This window comes from Odocoileus virginianus, chromosome 29 (assembly GCF_023699985.2).
Source record: "Odocoileus virginianus isolate 20LAN1187 ecotype Illinois chromosome 29, Ovbor_1.2, whole genome shotgun sequence".
In the NCBI taxonomy this organism is placed as follows: Eukaryota; Metazoa; Chordata; class Mammalia; order Artiodactyla; family Cervidae; genus Odocoileus; species Odocoileus virginianus.
In genome coordinates, this window is record NC_069702.1 from 8,880,348 (window position 1) to 8,895,147 (window position 14,800).

At 40.9% G+C, this 14,800-nt stretch overlaps 1 protein-coding gene across 1 annotated transcript in view; it reads left to right on the plus strand.

The window, feature by feature from the left end:
- Positions 1-14,800, plus strand: part of RAB28 (RAB28, member RAS oncogene family) — a 495,339-nt gene that overhangs the window by 439,064 nt on the left and 41,475 nt on the right. The gene's annotated exons all lie outside the window — the stretch shown is intronic.

A 14,800-nucleotide genomic window follows, 5' to 3' on the forward strand; every position in this document is an offset into this window, starting at 1 on the left:
AGTAAAGGAACCCAGATAAGAACTCAAAGGTAGTTATCCCTGTAGGATAATACTTCAAACGAATGCCTTTGCATGACAATCACTTATTAATTGTGGCATTCAAGAAATATGAATTGAGGAATATCCATCCTGTTCTCCATAGTGGCTGTATCAATTTACATTCCCACCAACAGTGCAAGAGGGTTCTCTTTTCTCCACATCCTCTCCAGCATATCCCACTCCTGGGCATGTGTATGTTAGTTGCTCAGTTGTGTCCGACTCTTTGCGACCCCATGGAGTGTAGGCCACCAGGCTTCCCCATCTGTGGGATTTTCCAAGCAAGAATACTGGAGTAGGTTGCCATTTCCTTCTCCAACGATTGGGCATATACCCTGAGAAAACCATAATTGAAAGAGACACATGCACCCCACTGTTCACTTCAGCACTGTTTACAATAGCCAGGACATGGAAGCAATCTAGATATCCATCGACAGATGAATGGATACAGAAATTGTGGTACATATATACAATGGAATATTACTTAGCTATAAACAATAACACATTCAAGTCAGTCCTAATGAGGCAGATGAAATGAGCCTTTTATACCAAATAAAGTAAGTCAGAAATATGGTACATTGATGCTTACATTGGAGAAGGCAATGGCACCCCACTCCAGTACTCTTGCCTGGAAAATCGGATGGACGGAGGAGCCTGGTAGGCTGTAGTCCATGGGGTCTCTAAGAGTCGGACATGACTGAGCGACCTCACTTTAGCTTTCCACTTTCATGCACTGGAGAAGGACATGGCAACCCACTCCAGTGCTCTTGCCTGGAGAATCCCGGGACGGGGGAGCCTGGTGGGCTGCTGTCAATGGGGTTGCACAGAGTCGGACACGACTGAAGCAACTTAGCAGCAGCAGCAGCAGCAATGTATACATGTGGAATCTAGAAACACGGTACTGATGAACCTATTTGCTGGGCAGCAGTGGAGATGCAGACATAGAGAACAGGCTTGTGGACACAGTGGGGGAAGGAGAGGGTGGGACAAAATTGAGAAAATAGACAGAAACATGTACATTACCGTATGTAAAGTAGACAGCATGTGGGAATTTGCCGTGTGGCACAGGGAGCTCACTCCAGCGCTCTGTGACAACCTAGAGTGGTGGGACGGGGTGAGGGATGGGAGGGGGATTCGGGAAGGAGGGGACATTTGCATACTTGCAGCTTATTCATGATGATGTATGGCAGAGGCCAACACGACATTGTAAAGCAATTATCCTCCAATTAAAAAATAATAATTAGAAAAGTGAAATATACATTGATTTGTGGGGGTACAAAGACAAGAGAGACACACTCTCTAGACTCAGCAGCATAAGTGTATTATAAAGTTTATGGCGTAGAAAAATAGCAAGGAGTGAAGAAAGCACTGGTGAGTCAGAATCTGGATTTATAATAGTCATTGCAACAATAAGTAATTTGATATTTATGCCATTCACAGAGAGGTTTCTACGTGATAGGCATTACACTAATTGCTTTACAAGATATGCCCATTTAATTCTCTTTACAAGCAGAAGAGGTAGGCAGTCCTAGGACTCATATTACAGGTAATTAAACTGCAGCTCAGCAAGACGTTACTGGCTTGTTGTCACGCATCCTCAGATCGGTGCATTCTAACCCTGATGGCTGTTACTTTTCATCTTACATTTTAAACTACAATATTAGTGGGAGCTTTGGGAAGTCGGAGGTGGGGATTTCCAGGGATTTTTCAAGCTTTATCACTCTATGAGTCTATAACACACACGACTCAGGGAGTATCAGTGGAGACTCTGAGAGGTAACATGTATTCTGGGCATGAGGCCTGTGGGTTGCATGGTTGAGAAGTTAGAGCTCTGAGCTCAGGGTCAAAAGACTGTGACTTTGGTCTTGATCATGCTTCTTACTGGCTATATGATCTTTGTTGTTATTGTTCAGTCATCTCTGACTCTTTGTGACCCCATGGGCTACAGCATGCCAGGATCCCCTGTTCTTCACTATCTCCTGGAAGTGAAGTTGTGCCCAACTCTTTGCGACCCTGTGGACTATACAGTCCATGGCATTCTCCAGGTCAGAATACTGGAGTGGGTAGCCTATCCCTTCTCCAGGGGATCTTCCAACCCAGGAATCGAACCCAGGCCTCCTGCATTGAAGATGGATTCTTTACCAGCGGAGCCACAAGGAAAGCCCAAAAATACTAGAGTGGGTAGCCTATCCCTTCTCCAGAGGATCTTCCTGACCCGGGAAATGAACCAGGCTCTCGTGTGTTGCAGGTGGATTCTTTACTAACTGATCTATGAGGGAAACTCTTTTCCTGGAGTTTGCTCAAATTCATGTCCATTGCTTTAGTGATGCTATCTAATCATCTCATTTTCTGCCACCCTCTATGACCTGTACATCTTGGGTGACCCTGCATGGCATGGCTCATAGCTTCATTGAGTTACGTAAGCCCCTTTGCCAAAACAAGGCTGTGATCCATAAAGGGTGAAAGATCTTAGTTTATTTTTTTCTAAAGTAGGGTTATTTATATCACATTTTACTATTTCTGAATATTGAAGACGGGGAGGTATGAGCTAAGAGTTAAAAAAAAATATTTTGTAAGCTGAGCACTGAAGAATTGATGCTTTTAAACTGTGGTGCTGGAGAAGACTCTTGAGAGTCCCTTGAACTGCAAGGAGATCCAACCAGTCCATCCTAAAGGACATCAATCCTAAATATTCATTGGAAGGACTGATGCTGAAGCTGAAACTCCAATACTTTGGCCACTGATGCGAAGAACTGACTCATGTGAAAAGACCCTGATGCTGGGAAAGATTGAAGGTGGGAAGAGAAGGGGATGCCAGGAGATGAGGTGGTTGGATGGTATCACTGGCTCAATGGACGTGAGTTTGAGTACACTCTGGGAGTTGGTGATGGACAGGGAGGCCTGGTGTGCTGCAGTCCATGGGGTCTCAAAGAGTAGGGCACGGCTGAGCAACTGAATTGAACTGAACTGATCTGGTCAAGCAATAAAACACCAATGGAAGCTGGCTTAAACAGTAAAGGAATTCACCGGCTTGCATAAATGAAAAAGCATTTTCAGGCATAGCTGTATCAAAGGACTCAGCCAATGTTACCAGAATTCATTTTTTTCCTCTCTGAACTCTACATTCCTTTGTTTTGGCTTTTTTTGGCCACATTTCATGTGATAGCTCTTGGCAGCCCCAGGCTTCCATCAACTTTGCTGGGGGTTGTCTTAGGAGAATAGTTCTCTCTGTAACCTTGATTTTATTTGTACCAGCCTCAGGTAGGTCATGCCCCCATTGCTGAGATGGTTACTATATTCAGGGAGTAGACCATGTGGTTGATTGACATCTGACTCCCATGTCCCCTCAAAACTGTATGTACGGAGCATGAAGGAGAGATTGTTGCTGAAAAAGAAATCAGGTTGGGGTCACTAGAGGATGGGGGTATGAAGGCAAGCAGAAACAACAGATAACCTCTATGTTCATAAAGACCCAATCCTATTTGGTGAAGTCATTATACTTGCTTCTTTGTGCTGTGTTGAGTCACTCAGTTATGCCTGACTCTTTGTGACCCCACGGACTGGGCCCTGACAGGCTCCTGTGTCCATGGGGATTCTCCAGAAAAGAATACTTAAGTGGATTGCCATGCCCTCCTCCAGGGGATCTTCCTGGCCCATGGATTGAACCCAGGTCTCCTGCATTTCAGGCAAATTCTTTACCGTCTGGGCCACCAGGGAAGCCCAAGAACACTGGAGTGAGTAGCCTATCCCTTCACCAGAGGATCTTCCTGACCCAGGAATTGAACCAGGGTCGTCTGCATTACATGCAGATTCTTTACCAGCTGAGCTACCAGGAAAACCCAGTTGCTTCCATATTTGGCCTCTATCATGAAATTTCCCCTAGCCGTCAAGGTGTCCTCCATGGCTCCTGCTTTGGCATAGTATCACCTGATACCTCTGTTCTAATACACAGTATGATACCTGGAATGTTGGTGTGCAAGCATAAGAGGAATACCCGCCAGACAGGTTAATGGTAAGGTACACACAACAGACACATCGGATTAAGAGGAACACAAAGCAACAAACGTCATTGACCCAATGGACATGAGTCTGAGCAGACTCCGGGAGATAGTGAAGGGCAGGGAAGCCTGACCTGCGGCAGCCCATGGGGTTGCAAAGAGTCGGACATGACCGAAGGACTGAGCCACAACGACAAAGCAACATAAAGTCCTACTTGGGGTTTGGGAAACTCAGTACACACATAGGTTGACTTAGACATTAAGGGAAAGTGAAGACACTTTTTTCACTCAGACCACTTCCGTAACTTTCCAGGTAAGAAACATTGGCTACATTTTCTCTCCTAGAACTCCTCATTCAAATGAAACTCTCAGGTTGGGAAGCTGGAAGAGCTCTTTAGAGAAATCTCACCCAACTCTCCTTTTGGACTTTGGGCCAAACCGAGAGTGAATGACCGATGTGGCTTTTCTAACATCACATAACTAATGAGAAGCACAACTAAGCCCAGAACCACAAGCCCTTGACTTGACACCGTCCTGAAGGACAGCTGGATAACATTGGTCTTCTGAAGTGCATATTGTATGGATAAGTGAGAACCTGGCATCCAGCATGCATGGGGATGTCTGCTGTAGACTCACACTCTTTTTTGGCCTTGAATGTTCTCATAAACATTGTAGTGCTGGAAAAATGGTCACAGACCCAAGACCTCAATGTTTGTGCTCCTGTTCTGCCTTAGATTAAGTTAAATATTGTTTGTAGATGATACAGATAAATTGGTTCAGCCATGAGCCTGTCTGGATGGTTAAAAGGATGCTGTTTATTTCTCTAAGAGGTTGCCCAGCTGAGTAAGAGGGCTGTTGAACTATTGCCTTATTTCACACACAGCTTTCCTATTTATTCTAAGACTTGGCTTTAGAGAATGCACTTAACTGGTTTCCCTGGCTGTCATTTGTCAAGCGTCTACTAGAGTCAAGAGCTCCAGTGGCAGTAAGCTTGTCATCTCCCTCTCTCCTGACCTTTTTCCACCAATGCCAGAGATACTTCCAGCATGCTGTGGCTGCTCCATCAATGGAAATTGAGTTCACTGCATGAAAGAGTGATTGACTAATTAGAAAGTTAGAAGAGGTTCTCAGGCTTTAAGTGTATGAAAATGTAACAGATGAGTGACAGGCAACAGTTGGTCCCAGTGTCCATTCAGGCAAAGAAAACAATGAAAAGAGATTTGTGTAACACTGTTGGAATGTAGAACGGCCTTTAGGAAGGACAAACTGGCAATGATTGCGAAGCTCATTGAAATGCTTTTGGCTGTAAGGGAAATAAGAAAGTGCCTTGCCATTTATCAGCCGTGTGACATTGGAAATCATCAGAGGTCATCTCATCTTCTCCTTTATAGGGTAGCCCAAAGTGACAGGTGAACTCATGAGGTTGTTGGAAGGATAAAAATTGGGTAATGTTTGAGGACCCCGGCACAAGGTTGATATGCAGTTGTTGCTGTGTAGGTTAGCTCTCAACTTTCTGTTTCCTTTTTCCACCCTAATATTTAATCTTTTCTTCTTTATTCAAGTAAATAAGTAAAACAGGTTTCCAAAATTAGAAAACAAGCGGGGAAAAAGGCTTGGACTAAGGCAGGGTTAATAGAGAAAGGAGAATGAGAAGGATTGAAAACTATGGAGAAAAGTGGGATTGACGGAATTTCATGTGTGAGGAGAGAAGAAAAGGTACTGCTCTTCCTGGGGATGGGACATATTGAAGGGTGGGAAGATGTATTACCCTATCCAGGTAGCCTGACAGATTTATATTCCTATAGTCAAAGAAAGGATCTGCCTTTCAATGTCTGAGCTCCAATCAACTTAGAGTTACCTTTGCTTATTGAGAGGTCTAAACCAACAGTGAAAGGTCTTATTCCCTGCTCTCACTCCAATCCTATAAGACTCTAGGATGGTGGTTTCCATATGGGGATTTACTGCAGAATCACCTAAAGGGCTTCTTTAATATCCGTCCTCATGGGCTCGACCTCCAGAGATTCTGATTTATTGGCCTGGTATGGGGGACTTGGCATGTGCATTACAGACAAGCTCTGGGGGTGATAATGATGTACAGTCAGGACCAAAGATTAAAAAACAGGAAGACAGAGTTCACTGTCAATGTTCTATCAAACCAAGCCTTGCTTTCAAAGACTGTCACCTAAGAAACACAGTGGAGCCCTCTGAGAGAGCTAATATCCTTATATTTTGTACCCGTCCATGTGTACCTTTTAATTACCTGGTGGCCGGGTCAAATCCAATTCCTTTATTCCCTTATTTTTAGAGTCTGAATTCCCTTGCTTCTTCTGAGTTGTAGCATCCCTGGTGGGGAGATTGCCCAGAAATAGCTTCTTCTGGGCAACTCTGAACTTGAGAGCAAATGAGTGCCCACAATCTTATTTTTATTGTAGCACTTTAAAAAAGCTTCCTTTTTCACTGAAATATAGTTGATTTACAATGTTATGCTAGTTTCAAGTATGCAACATTGTTTGAGATAGGGTGGGAAAGGGAGTAATTATCCTCCACAGAGAATCACTGCCATAGCTGATGACCTTGGGAAAGGTTTAAGCCTCTGTGGGATTCGATTCCTTCTAACTATAAAAATGTATATAATTAAATGCACACCTTATACTGCTGTGAAGAGATATAACACCTAAATTCATCAGCACACACACGGTGTAGAGTTAGAATACAATAAATATTGGTTACTGATATCAGTTGGGCTTCTCGGGTGGTGCAGCGCTAAAGAATCTACCTGCCAATGCAGGAGACAAAGAGACATGGGTTTGATCCCTGGGTTGAGAAAATTCCCTGGAGTAGGAATCGGGTATTCTTCCCGGGAAAATTTCATGGACAGAGGAGCCTGGTGGGCTACAGTCCATGGGGTCGCAAAGAGTCAGACACAATTGAGGGACTAACACTAGATATTCTAGAGTGTTAATTCAAGTGACATTTGCCCAGGTCCTATCCACTAATCCTTGTGATAAATTCCTGATTTTGATCCTAATATCCAAATGATTTGTTCATAAGGAAGTAATTTCTTCATACAAAACTTGCTTAAAACTGTAATATGAATGTAAAATAGCAACAAATTGATTTATCTTTCAAAAGTGTTAAATTTCAAATAATTAAATTCAAATTTGACTTTCCATAAGATAGAGTCCATACAGGAATTATCCAAGTTATCCCTTTGGAAAGCTATCCAATGGGCAAAGAGAATGGCCCAATTGGATCCAAATATGGACTTCATAAGGAATATAAATCTGAAATTATGCAATAAATGTTGAGTATATATACTTTTTTTAATTTTTAAACTACATTCCATAATATTAGTCCAGTTCACAAAGGGCTTCATAGTCCCTAAAGGTAAAGAATAACTGTTTAAGGTAAAGAATAACTTACTGAGTTGAAGTGAGAGGTCCGTCTAGTTGTCTTCAAAAATTTGCAATTGATCATTACAGCGATGATCTGTGCTCCTGAACTTCAATATCCTTTCTCATCTGTAAAATGGGCATGATTGAGCTACCTGATCCCTAAAGCCCTATTTTATTCTAAGCTCCTATAATTGAAAAAAAAACTTAACCTTGAAAATCTTACTCCATTTATAAGACTATATTATTAACCTTCCAAAGTACTATCGATCTAAAATATTGGCTTCTCAAAAAACTCAGATTCCTGATGGTAATCATGATTTCACTCACTGTTAAAGTTTTTTGGCTATACAGAAAATATACATCTAAAAAGTAGGTTGTAGGTAGGAGAATACTACCAACTAACAGATATCCTAAGTGGCAAGAAAGTCAAAACAGCGTAGAGAGACCTGTCTGGTTTGGAGCAGAGGTCTGAGGAGCTGTTCAGATCCTTGTCTTGACTTTCAGCAGAAAAGAAAGAAATGAATTAGATGTGCTTTTCTCTGCAAAATGTTTCTTTTGCCCCCAAAGCACCCCTCTAAAAGAACCAAGTGGGTGTGAAAGGATGATGTTGACCATAACCCTGTTGCTTTGATTTGGGGAAAAAGCTCATAAAACATGAATTTCCTGGTTCTGGTGGTCCGTCAGCGCCCAATAATACAGAGACTGTTCCTTTCCCCATAGAGCAAGTGGTGCACTCATATTAAAGAAAAAAAATAAAGAAAAAGGGTTCAACTCTCAGAGGCACATGAATGTCAATGGTGAAAACTTAGAAGATAATTATTTTTTTTCCTCAAGAGCATGTAGTGAGAAATTAACTATTTTCTGGTGCAGAGTAAGTTATTTGTATTAAATTAATTATGTTTACCCTTGATAGATGATAATAGGAGTACATTTATTTTTATGATCAATAATTTTGTCAAAACTCAGCTTGGGGAACCTGGAAAACAATTTCAAAGTGCTTACACTATAGGCTTATAGGGAGAATAATTGACTTAGGGATATGGAGTATTGCTAGTGTGTCTTCATAACCTGTCTATCAAATCCAAAGACAGAAGTTTAGATCTATGGATCTTGTGGTTTATGGTAGAACGATGCTGAAAATGCAGTTTTATGAAATCTTTGGCAGCTATAGAGAACCGGGACTCTCATGGATCAGCATGAAACAAATTGCAGTTGAATTACTGTCACTGAAGTGAGCCAAACAAGAAAACTTGGTAGAAGTTAGAGCAAAGCAAGTTTTGTTTCAATTAAAAGAAGGTTTTTTAATGATTTCCATTGTTCAACAATATTAGGGTCACCGGTCTCCAATTTGATCAGGACCGAGGGTTTTCCAGGCCAGGGGACTTTCAGTCATAAAATTGAAAAAAATTTCTATGGAAATCAGAATGAGTTGGTTGCCCTACCAACAGATTGAGAAAGTTTTGGAAGTAGTGAGTACTCCATCATTAGAGGTGATCAAGTAGAGGCTTACTAACAAATTCTCAGGGATGTGTCAGAGAAACTTTTGCTTTGGGAAGAAGAATGAGCTCAATAACCTCCATGGAAGTCTGAGACACTGAGAGACTCTCCAAAGAAAAATTATCTATGGTAGAGTCAACTTCATTGCTAAATCCTCCAGAGTGATAAATCCTTCCAGATTTAGAATTCAGTGAGTTGAGTCTCCTAAAATAATCTCTAATCCTTTGAGATAATTTCTACAATAAAGCCACCCATTAAGAAGATATTTCAGACAGAGGCCGTTAGTGTAGTTATGATGGGGAAAGCAAAGAATTTGAAATCAAAAGATTGATGCTTTAGAATTAAGTTGGTATGTTCAGTAGATTTAGATGATTTGTGAATCTCCTTGATCATTGATTTCTTGCCTCTGAAATGAGGATATCTACCCTGCTAATTTTATGAGCTTGTGGGGAGGATCATACCAGCTAGTGTATGTCAAAGCATTATGAATTTTGAAACACATCCATTTTCATGGCAGGTTTTTTAAAACATGATTCTCTCTATCATTCCAAGGTTTTGACAAGGCTGGTGTTGTGCTCACAAGCCAAATAGATGTGGCCAAGCTGCATTATTTAAAGTAGGCTAAGCTATGGTAATAAAGAATTTGGCAGACTATGTAAGAGGTCAGTCTTAATAAGAGATTGTTTCTGATTGGTGATTATTCATCGACAACAGAAATTCATAGACGCAGGCATTTTCCAGCTTCTGGCTCTGACAGTCCCTAAAGTTTCATTGTCATCCTTACCATCCGAAAGGACATTGAAAGGAGAATATGGAGACAACACCTTTGCTTCTTAAAAGCTGCGCCCAGAAATGGCACCTGCCACATTCTACTGACTAGAACTTAGTCACATGACCAAATCATGCAAGAGATTCTGGAAATTATAACCTAGCATGGGTTCAGGACTATTGGAAAGCTCATTGGAGGTAAGCTATGTCAAACCTTTGTAGCTGTGATGCTTATGCCCATAGGTTCTATGTATTCAGTCGTGATTCTGACTGCCATTCTGGGAAGTTAAACATGGATTTTAATTTTAATGAAGAGTCAATAATCTCTGCCACAAAATTCTCATGGTTATGGCACATGTACAGTTAATGCGTAACTAGTTCTAGTGTTTGGCCTTAGATCCTGGTGCCAGTCTAGCCTCTCAAATATGTCATAAGAAACTGGGAGATGCTTGGATGAAACTGAGAATAAACATCAATTACTAGACCTCTAATCTCCTTTTGTTACTTAATTCTGCATTTATAGAACCCCCACTGTGTGCCAGGAATGTTGCTGAATATTAGCTACCCAAACAATAGACAAAACATGGTGCTGCCCCCAAGGAACTCACAGACAGTACTGATTTATTTTCCTTCATTTCTCCAAAGATTTTTCTTTCTTCCACTTGGTCTATGGCAGTTCAATATATATATAAGTATTTGAACTATCTCTTAAACTCTGTGACTAAGGTTTGACTTCATCTCACAAAATTAGCCCATGTTTCTCTTTCATCATATAATATTTCTTGGTCTTTCTCTGTGGAAAGAAATTTGTTGCTTTAAGAAAAGTTTCAGTTTGGTGATAGATACCAAATAATATGTACAAGGAGATTACCTAAGAGGATAACAATTGTGAGTTACAAAGCTGCCTTCTCTGCTATCAGTTGAGATGCTTAGCTTGCCACGAACAGAATCCCCTGACTCAGCTAAGTTAAGCAATAAGAAAAAAGCAATTTGCTCTAAAGAGAAATCCCAAGGTACCACAGTTGCAAGGTTGGATACTTTAGTGATTCAGTCCTGACATCAAGGACTCAAGCTGTCTGTGTCAACATTGTAACCCAGTATGGCCCTTCACAATCATAAGATCACTGTTACAGATCCAATTGTTCAGCCATCTAGGAAAAGGCATACCTAGGAAAAGAAGAGAAACTATTTTACTCCAGTTACATCATTGTAGGAACACAAACAGAAGCTCCCTATCAGACCTCCTCAAAGCCCACAACGGCATCAGACACCTTTCCTAAATCAATTATTGGTAAGGAAAATGGAATAATGATGACCGGTCTAGTTAAGTACAAGATTGGGTGGAGGAGGCTGTATTATCCAAAGTTATATTTCTGTGAGCAAGAAAGAGGAGTGGTGTGTGTGTTTCCTTTAAGAAAACAGTAGCATTAGATATAGCATTAGTACCCAAGTTCTGTCCCAGGTGATCCTGCTATTGACTGCTTTTATTTTTCTGACTCCTCTCCTGTTTTCTAATTTGGCAATTTTCTCAACTCTTTTCCCAATTCTGTGCACCATTCGGTCTTCTGTTCTATCAAGATGGGCTACATCCCCTGTCTTGAACCCTTTAGACTGGGCTTCTCCTTCTTCGCTGATACTTAAAGGCAAACCACAATGTTTAACAGGATAACATATCTCATGTGCTTCTGAGATAAAGATGATTGTGGGACTTGTGAAGATTCCTCAGCTACATTTTTTTGTGCAAAGTATTTAATAGGATATTGAATAAGCCCTGAGTTCCATGGGTAGGATTCAAGAACTGTATCTCTCCATTTTGACATGCCCTACCACAGAACTCTCAACATAAAACTATTAATTCTGGAGTTGAAAAATCAGTATTTTTAATCAGTGCCATGGGTTCCACAGAAGGGAGACAAGGTCCTCCATAGAAATGAATGAGTTTGGGAATGAGGGTTTCAGAATTCCCTGTTCACCTAATCCCATCTCATGTTTCACTCAGAAATGCTGGTACTTCTATCTATTATGTATGCATCATACATAATATATAAAACTTTCTTGAGCAAAAGTTCTACTTAAAAATAACTTTAAAATGACTCTTCAAGGTAATCATTTAGTAGCCCATCATTCCTTTTGACCTCAAATTTAAAAAAATATTTATTTTTATTTCTAAAAAATTATTTTACAGTAGGTCCTTGCTGGTAATCTACTTTAAAACATACCAGTGTGTACATCAGTCAGTCCCAAAACTCTCAATCCATCTTTTCCCCAACCCTTTCCCTCAATAACCACAAGTTCATTCTCTAAGTCTATGAGTCCACTTCTGTTTTGTAAATAAGTCCATTTGTATCTTTTTTTTTAAGATTTTGCACATAAGTGATGTCATATGATATTTGCCATTCTCTGTCTGATTTACTTCACTTAGTATGATAATCTCTAAGTCAGACTTTTATACTAAATCTTATCTCCCTACTTCCAAACTCTTGACTCCATTGGCTATATTTTTGATCCTATCTTCAGACTCTTACAAATTTGGCATGCATTCTGACTCCACCTCTTGGCTCTTCACATAGGAGAGCTCTTAATATGAAATTGTCCTCATTTCCCCCACTGTCTCCCATAAGAGGGAGGACATAAGAGGACACCAGAGAAGGTGTCCTCTGTCATCTCTGATGAGGACCTAGAACTCTGATTTCCAGATCACCTCTTTTTCCAACATCTTAGCTGGTTCCTGACCACAACTGTTCCAAGCCCATTTGTACACAGAAGAGTTTGAACATTGTCTAGAATTTCCTTGGGCTAATATGAGAAAGTCCCTTGACATAGTTCTCAGTTGCTCAATTGCCAAGTCACGCCCAACTCTTTGCAGCCCTGTGGAATGTAACCTGATGGGATCCTCTGTCCATGGGATTCTCCAGGCAAGAACACTGGAGTGGGTTGCCATGCCCTCCTCCAGGGGATCTTCCTGACCCAGGGATCAAATCAACGTCTCATGCATCTCCTATAGTGGCAGGCAGGTTTTTTTTTGTTTGTTTTTTTTTTGTTACCACTGGGTCACTTGGGAAGCCCCCTAAATCTTTGCAGAGCTGACAGCAATTCTTATTTCCATCTCAATTGTGATTTTCCAGGCACCAACCTCTTTGTCTTCCACTGGAAGAATTTCTACTTTAAAAAGTCAATCCCTTTTGTTTCAAAGACTGAATGCAATTATTTTACTGGCTGAAATCTTGAGCATGACTACATTTGCCTCTTTAAATATGGTAAATATCTTGCCCACAGAATCTGTGGAATTCTTGTCTCTAGAGACATGTGAAATTGAACTGGACCTGGTCCTCAAAACGATGATTGTTGTGTTGGCAAGGGGATGGATGGGATGACCTGGAAGGTCTACTCCAGCTCCAATTTTGATGATGTGATTCTAACCAGATGGGGCCAATGGCCCCATAGACGTATTAGACGTCTATTGATGCTACCTCTGTGCTTTTCATCCTGGGTTTATTCTTCTGGTAACTGTATATTTTCTTTGGCCTGGGCTCTCCATTTGTGATGCACAGAGTATGTGTCACAAAAGCCTTTTGTGTCTCACATGAAGCAGGCTGCAAAGAGTTCCTGCAGGAGCTCAGCAAATCAGCTGTCTGCATCTACATTTTCATTTTCTTCCGGAAACCCTCGATCCTTCACAGATTACAGCTTTTAGTGTATTTTATTTATTTGAATATGGCCAGAGACATGACTTCTTAATGTTATGGTGTCATGTCTGTGTCTGAAGAAAAATAATAAACCGCAGCATAACATCTCACCGTGTATGGTTTTCCCTTAATAAGAGAGCAGGGTAGTTATTAAACAGTTACTTAAAGATAGTTGGCTGGTCATTAGATAAATATAAATTTCCTAGAGACCAAATCTCTTACAACTTTAGCAGCTACACATCAGGCATTACATTTACTTAGTAATATGCACTCTCTGTATTTCCATAGGCTTCTATTTCATCTACTCACACTAGATTGGGGAAATATGGAGTCTATTGGTATGAGAGCTAAGGATTTGTCTGTAGTTTGTTTTGGAATTCATCAACACAAGACATTTGTCTCATCATGGACCTTGCCCTGAACTTAATGTGGAGGCTGGCTATAAAGGTAACAGCGTTTATACTTAAAACTTCCCAGCTGAGCACTGGACATTTTTCTGGTAGGACACATGTGGTCATTCCTATTTCTCTCCTCATGTTGAGTAGCCACTTACGGTGCTTACGGATCTGGCCATCTTCCTGTTCTGGGACTTAGGATTCCCTGTTGTATGTAGGATAAAATCCAAATTTCTTAGCCTAACACACAAAGGTTTTCTTATTCAAACCTCAGGTTATCTTTTCTAGTCTCATTGTGCCTTGCTATTTCTTCCGGAGTGCTAGCTTAAAAAGCCTGAAACAATCTGTCATTCCCAAACTAACAATTTCCAGCACATTGCAAAGTTTTGGCCTACTCCTCTCTTTGTCCAGTTCAATTCCTGGGTTGGGAAGATCCACTGGAGAAGGAATTGACTACACACTCTGGTATTCTTGGGCTTCCTTTGTGGCTCATCTGGTAAAGATTCTGCCTGCAATGTGAGAGACCTGGGTTTGATCCCTGGGTTGGGAAGATCCCCTGGAGAAGGGAAAGGCTACCCACTCCAATATTCTTGCCCAGAGAATTCCATGGACAGAGGAACCTGGCAGGCTACAGTCCATGGGGTCGCAAAGAGTTGGACACAACTTAGCGACGTTCACTTCACTTTCCCTTTGTCTAGGTTTTACACCCAACTCACCTTCTCCTAAAGAACTCCTTTTCATGCTGCAAAACACAAGTTAAGTGCCATTACTTTCCATTCAAAACATTTGTCATGCATCTCTTAAATGCTAGGTACTAAGACAGTTCTTGCCTTTCTAGAGCTAGTTTAAAGTAGGAGAGACAAAAATCTCAAAAGGGAATTAAAACAAACACTTTACGATAGTTGTCTAAGGTGTCTGAGATGAAGCACTGAAATGAAGTTTTAATAAATACTACCTTGACTCAGTTTAAGACTTGGATGAGTAGCCAGCTAATTCCTCTTCCTGAGCAGCTGATGAGGTCCACA